This window comes from Microcebus murinus, chromosome 22, assembly GCF_040939455.1.
Source record: "Microcebus murinus isolate Inina chromosome 22, M.murinus_Inina_mat1.0, whole genome shotgun sequence".
In the NCBI taxonomy this organism is placed as follows: domain Eukaryota; kingdom Metazoa; phylum Chordata; class Mammalia; order Primates; family Cheirogaleidae; genus Microcebus; species Microcebus murinus.
The window spans coordinates 12,962,868-12,984,417 of NC_134125.1; positions in this window are offsets into that span (position 1 = coordinate 12,962,868).

Consider the following 21,550-nt stretch of genomic DNA (forward strand, 5'->3'; position numbering starts at 1 on the left):
GGGGGGACGTTTTGTTTTGTCATTCTAAAGAGATACATTGCTGACATGCACCTCTGCAAAAACATGAAGCACCCCCAGCCCACCTCCCCCTGGCCCATGTGGACCCTGTTCTGAGCAGCAGGACCTGCGGATTTGGTGCGACTTGGAACACAGTGCAGGCTGCTGGCTCTAAAAATAGGCAGAAAGGCTTGAGTCTGTGGCTGCTCCAGTTTTTCCAGTTCTGATGATGCACTTTGGTTAATAGAGATCAAGACTTGTTTAAAACCAGGCAGCGCTCCCGGCAGCTCCCTTGGACCGAGCGGAGCTTTTTTTCCACGTGGGTGGCTCAAGCCTTCCTGGTTCAGCTGGCTGGGGCTGGGGAGTCAGAGCCCATCATTCTTGCACCTCTTGCCAGAGATTTCCATCGCTCCTGGGAAATCCCATCTGTTGCAGCTCCTGGCCCCAGCCAGCTTCCCAGATCAGCCCAGGAGGAGGAGCCCCCATAGTCATTCGTTCCTTGTAGCCTTTCCACACTCTGATACTCTGGTCTTGCCCACACTGTGAGCTAGGGGAACTTGTTCAACTTACTCACATCTGTGTCCCCTGTGACCCGCCTGGTGACTCGCCTGGCACCCAGGTGATGCTTGTGAATGTCTGTTCAGCGACTGGATGAAAACACTAGCCATACGTACCCAGATCCTTTTTCAAAGCCAGACAGTGTAGCCTAGCGTGGGTGACCTTGGCACTCAGCAATCAGACAGTCTGAGTGTGAGGCAAGACTCCACCTCTCACTAGCTGTACGATCATCATCACCCCAATCTCCCTGTGCCTCAGTTTCCCCATTTGTACAATGAGGATCATAGACTGTCACAGGCATCTGAGATCTATTGCTATTTACATCAGAGCTGTTTTGCAGGGCAACTGTAATATCCCTATTTTATAGAGATAGAGAAAAAAATATTGGTTGACTGAAAAGAAAGCCCAGAGACTGCTCAGATCACATAGGTGACAGGTGGCAGCACCAGGACTTGAACCCAGGCCTGACCCACCCTGGAGCCCATGCAGACCCTTGTGGGAAGCACCCAATGTGTGAATGAATTAAGGTCCTTGCTCTGATCAGGTTGGGTGACATGTTGAGAGTGTTTACATAATAATAGAATCCCACTACCGTGTCTGTAGCTCTCGAAGGTTCCACTTGGAATCGTTCCACTTGGTTTTCCCAGGAGACCTGGGAGATGGGCAGGGCCAGTAGGGACCCCTTTATTTTGCAGGTGGCAGGTCTGGGGGGGTCCCAAACTTGCCCTGGGTTGCTGCTCTTTGGCCCCCAGGCCCACTGCTAACCCGGCTGCCAGTAACTCTGGACACCCTGGCAGTGCCGTACAGCAGTTTCAGCATTTCCACACCTATTGTCTTGTAGTTCCTTGAATTGTGGGCTTTTGCCCATTTTTAAAATCTTCTCACTTAAAAACCCAAAGTGAAAACCAAAGAAAACTTGAATCAATCCTAAGCAATATCATCAGTGAACTCACGGTTTGACATTCACTCAACAAACATTTATGGAGCACCTACTGTCTACCTGACAGTGTGTTAGGCGTTGGGAGAATAGCAGTGCAGGGAGACACGCAAGGAATGAATCAGTAAATGTATGCAGTGTCAGATGGTGACATGGGATATGACGGAAAGCAAATCAGACGCAGGTGACAGAGACCAAGGGGGCAATACAATAACTGTGTACATGGATTTTCTGATGCACATGAAATCAATACAGAACTGTTAGAATAAAAATGTCCTTTTAGGTACCATCTGGATTTGTCTTCTACCACCAGGATCATGTAAAATACATACAGCCATTTGGAAAACCTTCAAATAGCCCCCCCCCCCAAAAAAAGAAGGTGGATCAGATGGGAGCACCCTCTTTTTACTGTGCAGGAAACAGATTCTGAGAGGTATAGTGGTTTGCCCAGCTTCACACAGTCAGAAGGTGCTGGAACTGGGCCCTCTGGCTCCATGTCCTGCCTCTGTCATTTTCCAAATTGGATACAAATTCTACCCCGAAAAAGAGTTCGAACTGCACTGGACCTAATTTCCCCATGGAGCTGACCTGCTGATCCACAACTGACCTGGTGCTTAGCCTCTCAGGTGTGGGCTGCAGACACCTCCCAGCATCCTGGGAGGGCAGGAAGTGTTGAAATTGATTGTCCTGTTGCCTTGCTCCCTGGCCCAGGCTGAGCCACTGCCAGAGATAACCTGGCTGATATCTCAGTGGGGAGATAGCATCTCTCCAGCCATCTCTCCTTATAAAGCTTCCAGCCATTGGAGAAGGTGATAAACTTATCTCCTTCTACAGATGTTCCTACCTATCTCCCAAGCCCTTATGCACTTGGGTTCCCCAGGGGGCCAGAACCCCAGCCACTAGTTCAAGATGAATAACAAAGCAGGACTCCCCACTTATAGAATGGGCATTGGTAACATGCTATGTCATTGAAGAGTGAGTGCTGCATTCAATGATGTCATCTTATTTGACCTCAAAATATCTTCCTCTCATGCAAGATATCCAGGGTTGATCAATTTCAGTTTAGGAATGGGAAGCTCAGAGAGCTCAAGTGACTTGAGTAAGGTTGCACAGCACAGACAGAGAATGACCTTGAATTAAGATAGGATAACCCGAAGGCTGTGATGAAGATGAAATCAACATCAGTCATGTAGAGGAGCCTGGCAAAGAGAAATTGCTTGATGTTAATGCACTCACCTTCCGGGGTGAACCCCACTGTGCTAGTATGCTGTTACTGTTATTAGTAATAGTGGTGGTATTGTCTTAAATACCACACGCCTGGGGCATGTCCTGTGTCCTGTTGATGGATTGAGAAACCAGCCTCAGCAAGGTCAGAAAATAATAATCCTTGCTACCATTTATTAAGCATTAACCATACGCCAGTTGCTGCACTAAGTACTCTATAAAAGTATTTCTCAAGTTAAAATTATATAGACAATTTAGATCAGTGGTTCTCAACAAAGTCAGAGGAGGGCCATGTGCAGGGACATCTGATTGTCGCCGCTGGGGAGCGGGGAGGTTGCTGCTGGCACTTGGTAGGTAGAAGCCAGGGGCACTGCTCAACGCCCTGCAGTGTGAAGAACAGCCCCTCGCAACCACGAATGATCTGGTTTTCACTGTCCATGGTGCTGAAGTCGAGAAATCCTAGTTTAGATTCAAGTAGTTCTGCAAAGCGTGTTATATAAAACAGCCATCTCTGAGCTCCCATCTCCCTTCCCCTGGAAGCAACCACTTTTGCCTTTTTTAGTGGGTTATTTTGTTTGCCTACACTTCTCGAGATAATCTGCTGTCATTGTGACTTCTTGATGATGCCATTCTAGACATGACCTATTGCTTCTTACTACGAAGAGGAATTAGCTTCCTCTTCTCTGCCCCCACCTGTGCCTGCCTATACACACGGCCTTCCCCCAGCCCCTGCCACAGATCTGTTGTGATTTCTGTTGGATCAATATTCAGTGTTTACATTACCCTGACTGTAAACGGTGTTTGCTGCGGATGATGCAGTCAACTCGGATGACTTTTCCTTCCTGCAAAACCTTTTGTTCTCTCAGGAGCCAATAATTGCCTTATTTTTCCTTTGGCTTCATTTTCTATGTACTCTCTACTAACCCAACCCTGAAATCTTTGCCGATTGTCTAAATCTCCTTTCAAGATATTCAGACTCATCAGGGAGAAAAATCTATCAAGTTTGCCTCTTGGAAGGAGTCTCTCCCAGAGCAGACTGTTTTGCAGAAATGGTTTTTATGTAAGACTCACAACAGCCCTGCAAAGTAGGTGCTGTTACTATCATCATCATTTGATGTCTGCAGAATTGGCGCCCAGAGAGGTCATTTGGGTGCTTACGATCACACAGCAGTATAACTTGATCCCAGGACCATGTGACTCTATAGCTCTGGGATTTCTTATGTCCCAGAAGGTCACTCTGTGAGAAAGCCCTTTAAAATACCTCCTATAACTAGGTTTAAGCTGCCTCAGTGAAACCGCAGTGGTTTATTCATTTCTCTATCTGTAGCATCCACTGCAAGGCCAGGCTGGATTGTGACTCCATGTACTGCTTGTTGAATGAATAAATGAAGGATTTTGAGAGGCAGTTGGAGGAGAACACAATGCTCCCGGCCAGGAGATCATTGGAGACGGAGCTTGGTTAGGTAACCGTGAGCGAGCTGTTAACCTCTCTAGCTTCAGTCTCCTTATCTGTAAAATGGGGCTAAGAATACCTGCTTCACAAGCAGGCACAGGAAGCTGGAAAATGCAAATACTCAGGAACCTGGAAAACACTCCATGGATGTTGCAGGGTTAGTTACTGTGCAGGGCAGGACAGGGAGCAGACTTCTGCAAAGCTCCTTCCTACTCTCCTCCTTTCTTTCCTTCCTTCTTTTCTTCTCAGTGAAACATGGCATCAGGCACTTCCAAAGGAAGAAGAAACGCCTCACAGTTGAGAAAAAGATAGAGCTCAAGCTAGTTCTAATATGATAAAATATTTATATTAATGTGTCATAAAAATGGATTTGCTCTTCTCCTGCCTGGTATCATTAATGGGTGAAATGTAACATCTTATTTTCCTGCCTCCTTTTTTCCCCTCCCTCTTCTAGCAGTGTACAGTTTCAAATGACTATGAGGAAACCATTTTTCACAATATATTAGATTATATTTAGTGCTTACCAGATGCCAGTCACTATTGCAAGCACTTTTACACATCGACTCACTTAATTCAGACCACAAGCCTAGGAGGTAGGTACGATCATTCTTCCCATTTGACAGATGAGGAAACTGAGGCACACATGGGCTGCTGGTTCCCACCTGTCCATTCTGACTCCAAAGCCCTTGGTCCTAACCACTCCTTTCTGCCACTTCTCGATGCTGTGCGACTTCAACTTTGCAGCTCTCAAACAGAAGGCAAATGTCCTGCAGCTTTGTTACTGAGAAAAGATACCTAATAGTCAAAGCTTTTTTGGCTTGCAGAAAATAGATGTGCCCTAAACTCTGAATTTCTGCAGTTCAAATTTGGATGATGATATAGGTTTTCTAGCCAGGAGTGGAGAGACCCTGGGAATCCATTTTCAGTGAGGTTTTAGGTCTTGGCAGTACAGCACTGGCACCGGCTCAACGACAGTGGATGAAACAGATCCCAGAGGGCGCCTGGGCCAGCCAGTCCCCGTGAAGCCAGTTTTGCTGTCGTAGGAACACGCGCTTTTGGTTCCCAGACCGTCACTCCCTGGCATCTTCCTTCTCTGCCTCGAAGCTTCTGTGTTGACTCTTCCTCATCATGAAGCACGTGCTATCCTGAAGATCTCAGAGTCAGGGGCGGGCTGGGGTGGAGCTCCCAGACCCACAACCACCCCAGGGCCAACACATGCACAAATGTACATGCACATAGACACACACACACACAGAAAGACACATAGACGCATGCAGACATACATACACAGAAACAGACATACGCAGACACACAGAGACACAGACACAGAGATACAGATGCACATGTACATACACATGTGTACATACGCACACATATACACAGCCACATACACGCATACAGACATACACCCAGAGATAGACACACAAACATATGCAGACACACACAAATACGCAGACAGACACACAAACACAGAAACACACACAGACACACCCCCCTCTGCCCATTTGTTTCGGCCACTGTTTTTTGTTTTGTTTTGTTTTTTTGAGACAGAGTCTCGCTTTGTTGCCCAGGCTAGAGTGAGTGCCATGGCGTCAGCCTAGCTCACAGCAACCTCAAACTCCTGGGCTCAAGCGATCCTCCTGCCTCAGCCTCCTGAGTAGCTGGGACTACAGGCATGCGCCACCATGCCCGGCTAATTTTTTCTATATATTATTTGGCCAATTAATTTCTTTCTATTTATAGTAGAGACAGGGTCTTGCTCTTGCTCAGGCTGGTTTTGAACTCCTAACCTCGAGCAATCCGCCCACCTCGGCCTCCCAGAGAGCTAGGATTACAGGCGTGAGCCACCGCGCCCGGCTGGCCACTGTTTTTAGTCACAATATCCCCAGCCCTCAGTTTCAATATCCCCGGCATACAGTAGGTGCACAGATGTCTGTGAGATGAGTAAGCGCATTAATGATTCAGTTACTCTCTCTTTGCCTGATCCCTGAGTATTTCGGCACTCGTTGTTCCGGCTTGCTTGGACACAACTGGGTAAGAGGAGGGCTTCCTGTATTCACTTCCGATAGACACTGGGCTCCTTAGCTTGGCTTATAGGGTCCGTGGAGATGTCGCTCCTGCCATCTCCTTCTGCCTCAGTCCCACAACCCTCCTGTGTGTCCAGCTCCACTCTTGGTCGTTTTAAATCTTTTCCAAGTCACAGAATTCTTTGAGGATCTGCCGAAAGCTGCAGACCCTCTTCTCCAATGCAGAGACAGCTGCACGTTGAAGCTCTATTCTGTATGCAATTGTTGGAGAGCCCTGAGGCCCATTTATGGATCTCCAAGGAGTGCATTAGGACCTGGGTTCGAGCCCCTACGCTGTTTAACCATTCGAGGGTGTAGGGCCAGGGAAACCCAGGATGGAGAGAGGTGAACTTGCCCAGGGTCACAGATGATAGAACCGAGAACCCAGTTCTCTGGATCTCGAGTTCTGGGCTTTCTCCCCCCTCACCATCCTGTGTTGATGAATGAATGCAGGTAATTAGTTAGTGCAGTGAACAACTAAATCAGACATCCCTTCAGCCTTCTCCATGCATCAAGCTCTCCGCGCCGGCAGCTGCACCAGGCGCTCAGGTTCCAGCGGTTTCTGGGGCCCCGCCTGCCTCCGTGCGGTCCCGTGTTTCTCGAGGATTGTAAACGGGAGCGATGACGTCGGAGCCCTGCTGGCTGTCGCGCTGAGCGCCTGCCACAGAGCTGAGACGGCTCTTCCTCCCACTCACAAGCTGGGGTCAGGAGGGCACCCGAAATGAAGGCCATTTGTCCCAACGGTCGTGACGTGCCGTGTTCAGAACGCTTGGGTCGGGGAACACGTGGGCCACGCGTGCTTCAGTGCTCTGTGTTCTCTTTAGTGGCCCCATTGTTTCCCCAGTTTCCCCAGCCAGAAACTGAGGCATGATGACCTGACACATCTCTCTCCTCACCCCCTCAGGCTCGCCTGTCACCGAGACTCGTCCCTTTTCACTGTGTCTCCCGTGCATGCACTTCTGTCATGTTTGTCACCACCACTTTCACAAGCCAGGTCACCGTTAGGCGGAGACTGGAGAATGGCCACAGCCTCCCCCAGTCGAGTGACCTGCCGAGGTAATAAATAGGCACCACTTTTCTTTTCACTTGTCACAATCCTCTGCACCAGAAGCATGGCGTATCAGTCAGGAAATGTTGCTGTAAGAGACAACCCATGGGTTCCAAAGAAAAGTTTATCCCCCACTCATGCAAAGTCAGCCACGGGTCTCAGTGATGCTCTGGGACAGGTGTCCCCTGTGACAGCTCAGCCTTCCAGGCTGCTCTGATCTTACAGCTCCTGCCCACGAATCCCTGCTCCCCCCATTGCTACAGGGTGGAGAAAAGACAGAGAGAGAGAAAAGCACGTTCAACAGCTCTGAAATGCTTCTGTCCCAAAGTGACACCTGTCTCTGCTGCTCACATTTTATTGGCCACAGCGTGTCACAGGATCATGTGTAATTCAAAAGAGCAGGGGAGGAAATATGGGTGAGTGGCACTCACATCTAGTCTCTTTCTTTCCCCAGGGAGTGGGTTGGCAGAACAGGAGCTGGGAATAAGGGTGGTGATTTATCAGCTTTTTCATTCAAAATGTAGATCCACCTGTGAGACAGAAAGATTCAGGAAATCTCCCCACTGACTAGAGGCCAGGTAGGGGGAGGGTTTAAAGAGGGGAAAGGGGAGAGAGGGAGAAAGATTAGAGAGAGGGAGAGGGGGGAGGAGGAGGAGAAGGATAAGAAAAGAGGGAGAGAGAGAAGGAGGAGGAGGAAGTGGAGGAGGAGGAGAAAGATGAAGATGGGGAGGAGGAGGAAGAGGGAGGAGAAGAAGAAAAGAGGGAGGGAGGGACAGGGAGAGAGACACAGAGGCAAAGCATTTTACCTAAGTGTACTTGTTCCATTTCCTTGAGTTGAACCCTGGGGCCACCACCTTATGGACAGAGATCCAAGGTAAGGGGCACCAGTGCCTTGCTGGTCCCCTCCGATGCTCTGATCCTAGGCAGCCTTGCTCTCTCCAGTGGTGACGGAGCTGCAGGTCAGGGGTGGCTGTGAGCAGCATCATGCAGGAGGAAGGCAGCCCCAGAGGGGGCGGGAAAGGAGCCAGTTGTGGGGGAAGGAGGGGAGGAGGGATGGAGGAAAGGATGGAGAGAGGGAGTCAGGGAGGGAGGGACAGAGGCTGGTCCCAGGATGAGGGCACTGGTGGGGCAGGGGACATGTTGATGAGCTGACTAGATGAGGACCAAAGGGAGATGCAGCTCCATCTCACAGACCAGGCCAGGGACCAGAAGGGACATGCTACAGCCAGGGCACGAGCTACCACAGGCTTGGCAAAGGCAGGCGAAGACTAGAAGGCACAGCCCCTTGCCCCCCCAGAGCTGGGCTGGCGTGTCCCTGAGCTCCCTGGAGCGGAGCAGGGAGGAGCAGCGGGATGAGGGAGATGGAAGAGAAGAAAGATCCCGAATGCAGCAGAATAGCAACCTGCAGGTTTATCTGCAAGGGCTGAGAATGGGTTTCCTGCATCGGGCCAAACAGAGGTGAGGTGTTAGAGATTCAATGAGGTTCTAGAAAATAAAGCAATTTTTTTCTTTGAATGCTCGAGTCTCTCGGAACCATGCATGTACTACACCTGTGCTACTCAAACTGTCATCGATAGGCTAGTGACAGTCAGCAGTCTGTTATTGGTCCACAATGAGTGAGTAAGTGGGACTGTTTAGAAACTTTTATAGCAATTTGACATTGCTGTGACATCCAAGTGAATTTTTGTTGCATTTTACAAAATCCTAGCTACGTGATGGATTGCGGGGAAATGGTCCTCCCCGACAGATCGTCGGAGGAGCACAGCGCTGGGTTGCTAAGTGGCTTCTGTCATTCCACACAGGTCTCCTTCTGGTTTGTTTTCCTTAGTGGCTTTTCTAAAATGCACATAGGATCCTGATACACCTCCGTCAACAACCGTCCAGGAGTTTTCCCAAACCCTTTTGGATAAGGACCAACGCCTTTGCAATGGCCTGCCACACCCTGCGGCCTCTGGTCCCTGCCCACCTCCCCAGCCTCCCCCCCCTCCTCTCTCCCAGACCCCTCTCTGCTCCCTGGTCACGCTTCCTTTTACAGAGGAACTCCAAGCCCCTTCCTGCCTCAGGTTCTTTGCCTATGCTGTATCCATCCTCTGCCTAGCACGCTTTGCCCTCTGTCTTGGTGGCGTTAACTCCTCTTCTGCCTTAAGATCTCAGTGCAGGAATCACCTCCTCACAGAGGTCTTCTCTGCTCCCTGGGCTAGCAGAGGCCCCTGTTTCTTGAGTTGATAACACCCCGTACTTACGCGGACACACCTGTGAGTGACCCGTGGCATGTCTACCTTCCCTGCAGGTGTGTGAACTCCAGGAGGGCAGGGGCCCTGTCTCCTTGGCTCACCACCATGTCCTCCAAGCCCGACCCAGCTCTAGGTCCTCAGTCAATATTTGTAGAAGGAATGAAAGAACGAATGCAACAGCAGAGCTCCTGGGACAGGCATTTGAGACTGTGAAGTGTGTTTTGTTGGCGGCCAGGCCTTTATTTAGCAAAATAGTTCCCATGCCTCTTTCCTCTGCCAGAACCTGGCAGCCCGTCCCAAGCTCCCACTGATAAATCACTTTATTGGCACAGCAGGACAGGAAAGGACAGAGTGAGTGATGGGAGTCGCGGGCCGTGTCGCAGACGGAGGCCCGAGTTGACATGGTAACAACAGGCAGACCGATGTGGCTGGGGAGGTACTTTGGCCTCTTGACACGTCTGAGAACAGGCCCGGGTCATTTTTCCTCTGTGCTGGGGAGTGTGAAAAGGCCAGGGAGGGAACGAGGGGGCTGGTGGAGTCTTGCTTTTCCCTCTGCTTGACGGAAGGAGCTTGGCCAACAGGAGTTGTGCCCTACGTTTTGGGGCATAAGAATGCCTTTTGATATTTATTTTCCATAGATAATTATACTTATCTATTATAAATTAATATAGAGTATATTTTATTAATATTAATATCAATTACAATATTATTTTAGATCTTATACTGTACCATGTTTTGTTTGTTTGTTTTTTGTTGTTGTGGTGGTTTGTTTGTTTGTTTGTTTTGAGACAGAGTCTCGCTTTGTTGCCCAGACTTGAGTGAGTGCCGTGGCGTCAGCCTAGCTCATAGCACCTCAAACTCCTGGGCTCAAGTGATCCTACTGCCTCAGTCTCCCGAGTAGCTGGGACTACAGGCATGCGCCACCATGCCCGGCTAATTTTTTCTATATATATTAGTTGGCCAATTAATTTCTTTCTATTTATGGTAGAGACAGGGTCTCGCTCTTGCTCAGGCTGGTTTTGAACTCCTGACCTCGAGCAATCTGCCTGCCTAGGCCTCCTAGAGTGCTAGGATTACAGGCGTGAGCCACCGTGCCCGGCCTGTACCATGTTTTTTTTTTTTTTTTTGTACCATGTTTTTAAAAAGTAATTTGAGTGCTTTCAACATGAGTCAGAATGGATGGCCATAGGAGGTTAGATATGAAGACCGAGGGACCCAGTCACCTGGGTTCAAAACCTGGCTCATCCCCTATCAGTTGTGGGAACATGGACAAGATAGTTCATCTCTGTGTGCTTCCGTTTCCTCCTATGCAAAGTGGAGATAAAGCTGGTACCTACTTAGTAAGCTCACTCCGAGGGTTATATGAGGTCATGCATGGCAGGCACTTAGTATATAGCTAACAGTAACATCTTCTTTGATAAGAACAATCACACAACTTAGAAGTAAATAGAGAAGAAGTCAAGCCTCTACCTCCCAGCCCATTTCCCATTCTCGAAGATATAAATTCTCTTAGCCAAGTCTGTCCAGGTATCTAAGCCTCTGCAAACAGTTCAGTATGGAGATAAGGGTGAGGCAATTGAGAACAAAGAGGAAAAGCTCTCCTTATTTGGCTTCAGGGTGGGAAAAATATCCCCCTACCAATCACTCTCTAGAAAGGCTTGGGAATCACCTGTCATCCCAAACTTTACTCACCATGCTATAACTTCTTCCTTTTATAGTTTGGAAAGAGGCAGAGGTAGGGGGTGAGCATTGGGGGTGGTAGGGTTAGGTTTACTCCTCCTGGTACGCCTCTGAGGTAGGTGTCAGACCTCAAAGTTAGGTGGCTCTTTTTAAAAACATAGAGGTGCTTTCAGATCCCTTTGGTATAAGCTTCGGGCCCTTGTCATAATTTTGGAGCATTGGTTCATTCATTTGACATGTATTTGTCAACAACCTACTAATGTGCTGGGGTCTAGGGCTGCATCAGTGAACAAAGCAGGCTAAAATCTCGGTCTTTGTGGCACTCACATTATAATGGGGTAAGACAATAACAAACAATAGAAATAAAATGATCATTATATTGATGGCTGCAAGTGCTGTAGGGAAAAGTAGGCCGGGAAGGAGTGTTGTAATTTTAAATAAAGTAATCAGAGAGAAGCTTACCGAGAAGACAGCATTAGAGCAAAGATCTGAAGAAGATGCAGGAACGAGCCAGGCAGACATCTGGGGCAAGAGGGCGGCGGCTCTTACATTTGGTTCTATTGCATGTACGTAGTTTAATCAAATAATACAAATCACAGATGAAACACAAGAGTTAAAAGAGAAGAGATGTTTCTATGAACACTACGTTAAATGCTTTAAACAAACTTGAAAAGATGAGTTGCAAAGAAATGCTGTCAAGTTTGGGGACAACAACTGAGAAATTGGCACCCAAAAAAAAAAAAAAAAAGCACAAATCTGAAACTGTGCTACACTCAGGTTACTTCACGGGTACCTTTAAAGTGTTCCACTCTGAGGAAATTGGAATTGGATATCAAAGGTAATGCATTATGATTTTGATTTGTGCAAGAAAGAGAAAAGGGAATTCCATTTAAGCCTTCTGTGTTCCCAGACAAGACCCTCTCCCTACATTAAAAGATTGGTGAACAAATGACAATGCTTTGTTTCAGGTTAAATGAAAACATTTAAGAAATGAACGCAGTATGTTTTATGAGTCTTTGCTTTGGCTTTCTTGAACAACCCACCAATTCCTCGCTCTGATTTTGGAAGCAGGCCAATTCGCTGCACATCAATAAGCTGAAAGCTATTTTTCTGAAAATCAATGTGTCAAACTAGCATTCCTCCTCCCTGCCCAAATTCATCCAGTTTTTTTTTTTTCCTTTCTTAGAGCTCATTGCAGAGAACAGGCAGGAGAGGAAGGGAATCTATGAAAAAGAGAAGATGATGTGAAGTTGATAAACCAAGCTCAAGCGATCCAGCCCAGGTTCAAATGGCAACTTACCGTGAGACTTTGGGCAAGTCATTTTAACTGTTGGAACCTCGGTCTCTTCATCTGTAACATGGGCATATAATAGAATCTACCTGATAGCGTTCTTGTAAAGATTAAATGAGGTAGTGCATACAAGGTGCTTAGTACACTGCCTGGGATATTGTTAAGTTCCAAGGAGTGAGGCAACTGTAATTATTTTACTATTGACTTGCACTGAAACTTGAACTGCTACAGCTGTATTTGGTGGCAGATCATCTTTTATGAAGCCCGGAGTAGACAAACTGGAATAGATTCAAAGTGTAAGAGGGCATTATACCAACAGAAGAATAAACCTCAGGAGGAGACAGGGAGGCGTTGACCTCAAGTGGTCCATGTGAGGGTTGTCTGTGAGGTCTCAGAATCCCACGTGGGGTTCAGCCAGCAGAGCCTCATTTTGAACAAAGAAAGGTCAGCCCCAAACTCTGCAAGCCCGCCTGGGATTGGGACTTGGCGCTCAGAGTCCTAGACATCAAACATTAGTAGATGGCCCCAGGATATGGTGCAGTTGGCAGCATCTGCAGATGTATCTTTGTGGATTTTGAGAGATGTGTAAAGAGACCACGTACATGATGTTGGACTCCTGGGCGCACTCTGTCTGGGTCCTCTCCCTCCCTGGTGGTCTGTGGCCTTATAGGATGACCTCTGACCGAGCATTTCCTAAGCTTAGTTCTGCAGTGTTCCTTAAGATGATAATGGATACTCTGTCAAAAGGTTCCCATGTCATATAAATCTGGGAAATGTAACATGCCATATAGTAAAAATGATTACGGAGGAGAGGTGACCATTACGTGCAGGAAGCCTAAGTATTTTCCAGAGTTTGTCTCACTTAATTCCCTCATGTCCCAATGAAGCAGATACTATTATTATCTCCATTTCACATGTGAGGAAATGAAACATTAAGGAACAATGAACAGAGACATTCATTAACTTGCCCAAGGTTGCACAGCAAGTGAGCAGAAGAACAGGTATTTGAATTCAGGTTTTTTGACCCTAAAGCTTCTGCTTTTAACTTGAGCTTTTTAAAAAATCTTGACTTACAATGGGGTGACTTGGGAGTGTATCCAGTGCCCCACCTAGGAATTTTTTGAGCTAAGCATAAGCCTTTGTTTTCAAACTCAGAAGGATATATAGGTAAATGCGAAGCATGCTCTATCCCTGTTGGTATCTTATGTCTATTTGAAAGAATGGCAGCTGTTTCTGTCTCCAGAGTCAACCTGTGCCCCCTTTTCTATATTTAATCCAGAGTTAGCATACCAAAGGTCCTGAAAAGTCCTGCAGTAAAGAAATCTCTTTACCTTTCTGTAACCTGTTTTTCCTCCAGAGACCCTTCCTTGCCTCTTATTTTCTTCAAAACGGTTATTAACATCTGCAGGAAGAGTATTCCATGAAACACATTTCGAGTAATTCCTTTTTGTAAGGATGGCATTTAAGGCTATGTGTAATTTATTTCCCAAGTTGGGGAGCAAAACCGTTTCATGCTGCATCCCCTGCTGGCAGTGAATAATAGGTCAAGAGTTCTTTCCTTACATAAAGGGCAACATAAAATAAACTGAGACATACCCAGGAAAAATCTTCCAGAAGATATTGTTCTAGGGATTAGCTACTTGGAATTTCACAACAGGGGGGGCTTTCGCAGGAATGGCAAATCATGATTCATTGATATGCCCTAAAATTTTCAATGTGTCATAAAGGGAAACTTGACAAGAGGGAACCTCTTAAGAGTCTTGGATGACATTTGCTTGAAATTGGCTTATGATATTTTCATATCTCCTTTGCAGACCTAGTCCTGGATGACTACGTGAGTAATATTTTCCTTTTGAAAGCTTTTCATTCTTTATATCGTTTTCTTAGTCCTTGCGGCGAGATTGCTTAGGGGGCTGTATTCATTTCTAATCCGTGGAAAAGAAAGCTCGTCTCTCCTGGAGACTTTAAGTTCTGCAAAGCATGCAGGAAAATGATAGTGTCAAGCAGTCGCGCGCACTTTAAATAGCTATCAATATAGATATAAAACTGCAAGGCATGTGAATAAAAAGCTCCTTGGGCACTCCAGAAGGGATGGTAAGCTTGTGGGAACACGTGCAAGCGCCCGAAAGATACGACCTGTGTAAATGGATTATTGAGAAGTGGTGTCACAGAAGTCCTAGCTGATCATGAAACTCATTCTCTTTCCTCCTAGGCACACAGACACACTACATTTCCCAGCCTCCTTTGCAGCAGGCGTCCCATGTGACCGAGTTCTAGCCAATCGAATGTAAATAAATAATATCAACCACCTGGCCCATGATAACCTCCACCCACAATCCCTCTCATCCTGTTCCCACACTGGCAACCGTGGAAGCCCTTTTGTTTTTGAAGATGGTGAAGCCAGAAAGGTGGAAGGGTTCTGGGTCTGCCCACATGCAGCTTTGGGACGTTGCTAGAGTGCTAGAAATAAGCTTGTATTACGTTTGAGCTATTATACCTTTTAAGGATTATTTGGTACCGTTGCTGGAAGACTGGACAAGGGAGTTTGTTCTTGGTGGTGATTGGCTGCCCTGCTTCCTGGGAAAGGGAATTATGTACTTGGGCAGTTCGTGGGCTGCAGAATGAGACAGACAAGGGTTAAAATCTTGACTCTGTCATTCACTTGACTCTCTGATCTTGGACAGGTTCCTTAATCTCCCTCAGCCTTGGTGGTTTTTTTTTTTTTTTTTTTTTTTCCTTTAGAAAACAGAAATAACATTTACCTTGAAGGCTTGTTTTGAAAGGTAAAGAAAATGCATTTAAAATTGCCTGGCACAGTGACAGGCATATTGTAGGTGCTCACTAAATAGGTAGCTGTTGTAATTGACTTTTCCAATCACTTTTTAAAGGAATTCTATTCTCCTGTTTTAGTTCTGCAGGCTATAATAGTCGATCCCCTGTGCAAATCTCCAGCCTCAGATAAGCTAAAAAAAAAAAAATCACAAAAAAATGAAAGAGGAAATGTTTGCCCTGTTTTCTTTTCAGTTCACCGTTATTGTAATTAATTAAATAGTTATTTGAGTAATGATCAGTTGCCTATCTCTTTCCCTTTCCAGGCAGGCTCTGCAAGGGCAGGAATTATATCTGTTTTGGTCTCATGGGTATGCCCAACCTAGCACTTAGCCTCATCCAAGGCAGAGAGTCAAAATATACTTGCTGAATGCACGAATTGATGAGGATGTGAGTCTTCTACCTGTAAATCTCTGCAGGCCTCCATAAATACTCAGCCCAAACATAGGCAGAGGAGAGACGCCGCAAGGCCAACCAGCTCAAAGATGTCTTTATCATTGGCGTGCCTGAAATGATGCCTTGAGAGTCACTCTTTGGGTTTTAAGCAGAAGTTACAAGCTCGTGGCCTGTATGCCAAATCCAACTCATCAGTGTGTTTTGTTGGTTCTGTTCCTGTGTTTTAAAAATTTGAATTTATTGCCGACATTTAAAACTTGAGATAGTTCACACCAAAAGACACATTTTCTGCTTCTATTGGAAAAGCAGTTCTACCAGCAACTCTGGACTTATTCCAGCATGGCGGGAGGTGGCTGGTGTTGACCAGTAGTGTCCCCACTCAGGATGTGCCCTCTGGCTCACCCAAGACCCCATCAAGCCCACTCTAGCCTGCATTTACGTTACCAGCCTGGGTCTTGAGTTTGCAACCCTCCCATCCCCTGTATTATCCCTTAGTGCACTCATTCAACAGACATTTATTTATTTATTTATTTTTTGAGACAGAGTCTTGCTTTGTTGCCCAGGCTAGAGTGAGTGCCGTGGCGTCAGCCTAGCTCACAGCAACCTCAAACTCCTGGGCTCAAGCAATCCTCCTGCCTCAGCCTCCCGAGTAGCTGGGACTACAGGCATGCGCCGCCATGCCCAGCTAATTTTTTTTTCTATATATATATTAGTTGGCCAATTAATTTCTTTCTATTTATAGTAGAGACGGGGTCTCACTCTTGCTCAGGCTGGTTTCGAATTCCTGACCTCGAGCAATCTGCCCACCACGGCCTCCCAGAGTGCTAGGATTATAGGCGTGAGCCACCACGCCTGGGAAGATATTTTATTTAGATGTTGGTGAAAATGGAGGATCCCCCCAAATGTTACCCATTTGTCCTAATCTCAAGGTATTTATGAGGTGCTTGAGTAATAAGACACATATGCATATAGTCAAACCCTAAAAACATTAATTGATAACATAGTTCAACTGCAGTGGGGTAAATAAAATGAAAACAATTTATGTTTACCCAGAAGCTCAGAATGTGACCTTATTTAGAAACAGGGGCTTTGCAGATATAATTGGGATGAGTTCATACAGGATTAGGGTCCTTAAACCCAATGATTGGTGTCCTCATGAGAAGAGTAGCGGCACACAGAGACGCGCAGGGAGGAAGGCCGTGTGAAGATGGAGGCAGAGGTTGGAGTGATGTTGCCACAAGCCACGGAACACTTGGGGGTGCCAGAAACTAGAAGAATCATGGCAGGGTTCTTGTCTGGAAGCTCCAGAGGGAGAATGGCCCTGACGACACCTTGACTTTGGAATTCTAGCCTCCAGAGTTGTGATAGAATACATTTTGGTTGCTGTAAGCCACCCAGTCTGTGCTAATTTGTTATTGTCGCGCTGGGAAATTAATACATCAATGATATCAATATGTAACATGATATTGTACACATAAGTAAATTTAGATATTTAAAAAAGAAGGTGGTTGAAGTTATGCTTACTGTCTTCATGCAAGAGGTAAGACTTGAATGGAGGCTTCAGAAACCAATAGGAAGGAGAAAAAGGAGGAATGAACCAGACGAGGCTGCACTGTGGTCATGAGTGGGGGTGCTGGTGTCAGCTAGGTGTGGTGCCCATTCAACGGTGTGACCTCAGGCCATTATAACCCATTTAAGCCTCCCTTTCCTCATCTGTACGATGGGGACAGTGATACTTGCAAAGCATATTTGTAATAAGGATTCAGTAACGTATGTAAGGCATTTAATATGGTGTTGGCCATTAATACCTGCTCAATAAATGGGGTATTATTATTATTATTATTTTGAAAGCATGTGAGAATGACAGGTTAGAGACCAGTAGATCACAAAGCACGTCACTTAATAATACTTCACACACTCACGGCATTTGTCCTGGAGTATCCACTTGCCCCTCTAGATTTACTTTCTCTTTCTCCTCCCCACTCTGCTCCGCAGGAGGTTTAACTCCATGGACGGCATCAGCCAAGCTCCTTTGCCCTCTGGTCTCTTGCTGAATGCAGCCAATAAGAAGGCAAGGGCAGGAGATCAGTGGGAAGGAGGAGGGAGGGGTCAGGCATTGTTCCTGTATCTTGCCAACTCCATTCCTGTGTACTAAGCATGTTTTTTTTTTATGCTGATGCTTTGATATCTTGGGGCCTTGCTGTGTCTGAAGACAATAAATGCACCTCTATCCCCTAGGGTTAGGTGGTTCCTAGAGAGAGCAAACAACCCACTCCAGGAGTGCACCTCTCCTATGCAAACCAACCAGTCCAAGCCCGTAGTCCCAAGCACCTGCTTTATCAGCCCCTCACACTCTGGTCAGTATCTACCTGCCCTAATCACCCCTGCGCCAGGTACCAGAGAACTGGGGAAAGCCCTTAGGCCCCAGAGCCTGCTGAAATTATTCAAACAAGCCAATCCTAAACCTGTTTACCCAGCCTTGCTGTGGTTCCTTCCTATGGAAACCACAAGAAAGGCTCTTGCCCACGTTTTCCCCTCACTCTCTCTGCCTCCTGACCTATACTGCCCCCCGTGGCCCTGGATGGCGTGGCGTGCCCCTTTTTCTTTTCTTTTTTTTATTTCAGCATATTATGGGGGTATAAATTTTAAGGTTTCAAATAATGCCCTTGCCCCCCCTCCCCCTACAAGTCTGAGCTTCAAGCGTGACCATCCCCCAGACAGTGCACATCTCACTCATTATATGTGTATATACCCGCCCCCTGCCCCCCCACCCACCCAATACCCAATTAATGTAGTTCCTATGTGTCCCCTTAGGTGCTGCTCAGTTAATACCAGTTTGCTGGTGAGTACATGTGGTGCTTGTTTTTTCATTCTTGGGATACTTCACTTAGTAGTATGGGTTCCAGCTCTATCCAGGAAAATATAAGATGTGCTATATCACATTCTTTCTCAGAACTGAATAATACTCCATGGTATACATATACCACATTTTATTAATCCACTCATGAATTGATGGGCACTTGGGCTGTTTCCACAGCTTTGCAATTGTGAATTGTGCTGCTATAAACATTTGAGTGGAGGTGTCTTTTTTGTAGAGTGTCATTTGATCTTTTGGGTAGATGCTCAGTAATGGGATTGCTGGATCAAATGGTAGATCCAGTTGTATCGTTTTAAGGTATCTCCATATTGCTTTCCATATAGGTTGCAGTCCCACCAGCAGTGTAGACTGTGAGGAACAAACTGACTTTTCGAAAGCCATTATCTCCCGACCTGTTGGCCTCACCATACCTGAATGTAATGAAACCTACATCTTAGAACACCCTGCTGAGCTAGGATTCACCTGTGGCCATAGCTGATGTTGGGCAGCTCCTCTACCCTGTCACCGCTGTCACCAGCTTCTGTCCCCATCACTCTTTCCCTTCACCCCTTCGTGGTGGTAACAGCTTCCTGCTGTTGCCGGCTCCTGGGCTCCTCCCTGTCCCTCGCTGGTTCCATGAGCCACTCTCAAACCTCCGCAAACAGTTCCTTCACCAAATGTTCTTCAGATGACTGAGTATGCCAGCCAGCACCTCGATTGATAAGCAATTTGAAGTTTCCAAAGCATTTTTACAATATCTGAGATTGTGAAAATCTCAGAGATTTTCTGAGATTCGCAGTATCTTTGTGAACTGGGTTGGTTTACCCTTATTTTACAAATGAGGAAACTCATGTTCTTAGGGGTTAACCAGCATGCTCAAAGTCAATCTTTTGTCTCCCAATCTGGCACTCTTTCCAACATACCCCTCTGACTAGATCTGTCTTGTTCACTGTTGTATATCCAACTGCAGTGACCGGTATGTTGTAGTTGCTCAATTAACATTTCTGGAACAGAATAAAACAAATGATCAGAAAGTGAGGTCTTGCAGGAATGGGACAGAAGATGGGGAAAATCTTCCCTCGTGTAGGGAGTCTGGGAGTACCCCCAGCACGATGCCTAGGATATAGTAGATGCTCAGTGAAGACTCATTACATGTTGAATGACTCAATAGGATCATTTCTCACCGTATACTAAAACAAAATAAATACATTAAAATATTACTGTATTTAGTCCGAAATACACATTTAAGAAACATTTCATCATTTCATAATTAGAATGCATCTTGGCATTGGTGGCCTCTTGTAATCACTGCCAGCTAGACAGCCATTGTTATATGGTTGTCAGTGTCTGAACATTTGCAAATTTGGTTCTTGTTCCTGGTGGCCTGACTGGACAAGTGGCTCCATAATGTTTCAGTCCATAAACTGTTAAGAAGCATTTGAGGAAGAACCACAAATTCTGGTTGTTGTCTGAATACCTTCCACTGATACTTCTGGTAAGACGAAGAAAGTGCCAGCATCAAAACTTGCAGTCTAGGGCAAGCAGCATGGAAGAAAACTCTGGTGACAATAGCAGGACAGTCTCTAAATAAAAAGCCGTATCACTAATGCAATGCTGCAGTGGATGACATTGTGTGAAAAAGCAAAACAAAACATGGGCGTCCTTGACTGTGAGTCAAATGTGATTTAGAAGCACTGGATTTTGAATGTAAAAGAGCTTTAGGGACATCCTACCAGTTTCTTTTGTTTATAGTTTCCTTTTTATGAATGCATAAGAGTAATGTGATAAAACATCTGAAGAAATAAGTCTAAAAGAGCTCTTTCAATAGGTATACAATAAAAATTATAAGGAATAAGAAAGCCTCATGCCGTCATTTAATCGCTAGTTGTTTTTTCTTTCTTGGGGCTACATAAAATAGTGGTGAGTCAAAGGGGAATCTCACGAATATAACATTGAATGATAGGAGTCATAAACAAAAGATTCTGTAGTGTTATGATGCTACTTACATAAAGTTCAAAAACACCTGGCAAAACCAAGATATGTTGTTAAAAGTCAAGGCAGGTGCCATCTTCCAGGGGAATGCAGGGAGTGTTAGTGGGGTTCTGGGAGGCTGGCACTGTTCCATTTCTTGACCGGGCTGGCGGTCACACAGATGTTCATTTTGTGATTAGTCACTCAGCTGTGCATTTATGTTTCATACGCTTTTCTCCGTGTGAGTTATGTATGCCTCAATAAAATCTTTAGAAATGGTGTGTCTTGCCATTATTAGCATCTTAGATTTGATGAAATGCAGAAAAGTTTATGTGTTTGTGTGTATGTGTGTGTGTGACTTTGTTTTTCTCTATTTCCATGTGCATATACTCCCCTAGTTAGTCACAGGTATCTGTTTTGCCTGGAGGAGAATTAGGGTTGATGTAGCAGGACCATAAAAAGAAATATATGTATATATTATAACAAATATTTGTACACATGTTATAACGAACATATATACAGATGCTCCTCCACTTACCATAGGGTTACCTCTCGATTAACTCATCATAAGTTGAAAATATTATAAGTTGAAAATGCATTTTATGCAGCTAACCTACTGAGCATCATAGTTTAGCCTTGCCTATCTTGAACGTGCTTGGGAAATTTACATTAATCTCCCGTTGGGCAAAATCATCTGGCAACATAGCACACCGTAGAGTATTGGTTGTACCCTCGTGACCGCGTGGTTGATGAGGGACTGCAGCTGGCTGCTGCTGCCCCGCACTGAGAGAGTATCGGACTGACTACGTATTGCTAGTCCAGGAAGAGATCAAAATTTAACATTTGAAGTGTGGTTTCTATTGAATGTGTAATGCTTTCACATCACCATAAAGTTGAAAACATGTAAGTCAAAGTGTCGTAAGTTGGGGATGGTCAGTATAACAGACACATATATCTAATAAAAAATACAACAAATATAATAGATATAAACTATACATATATATGTAAT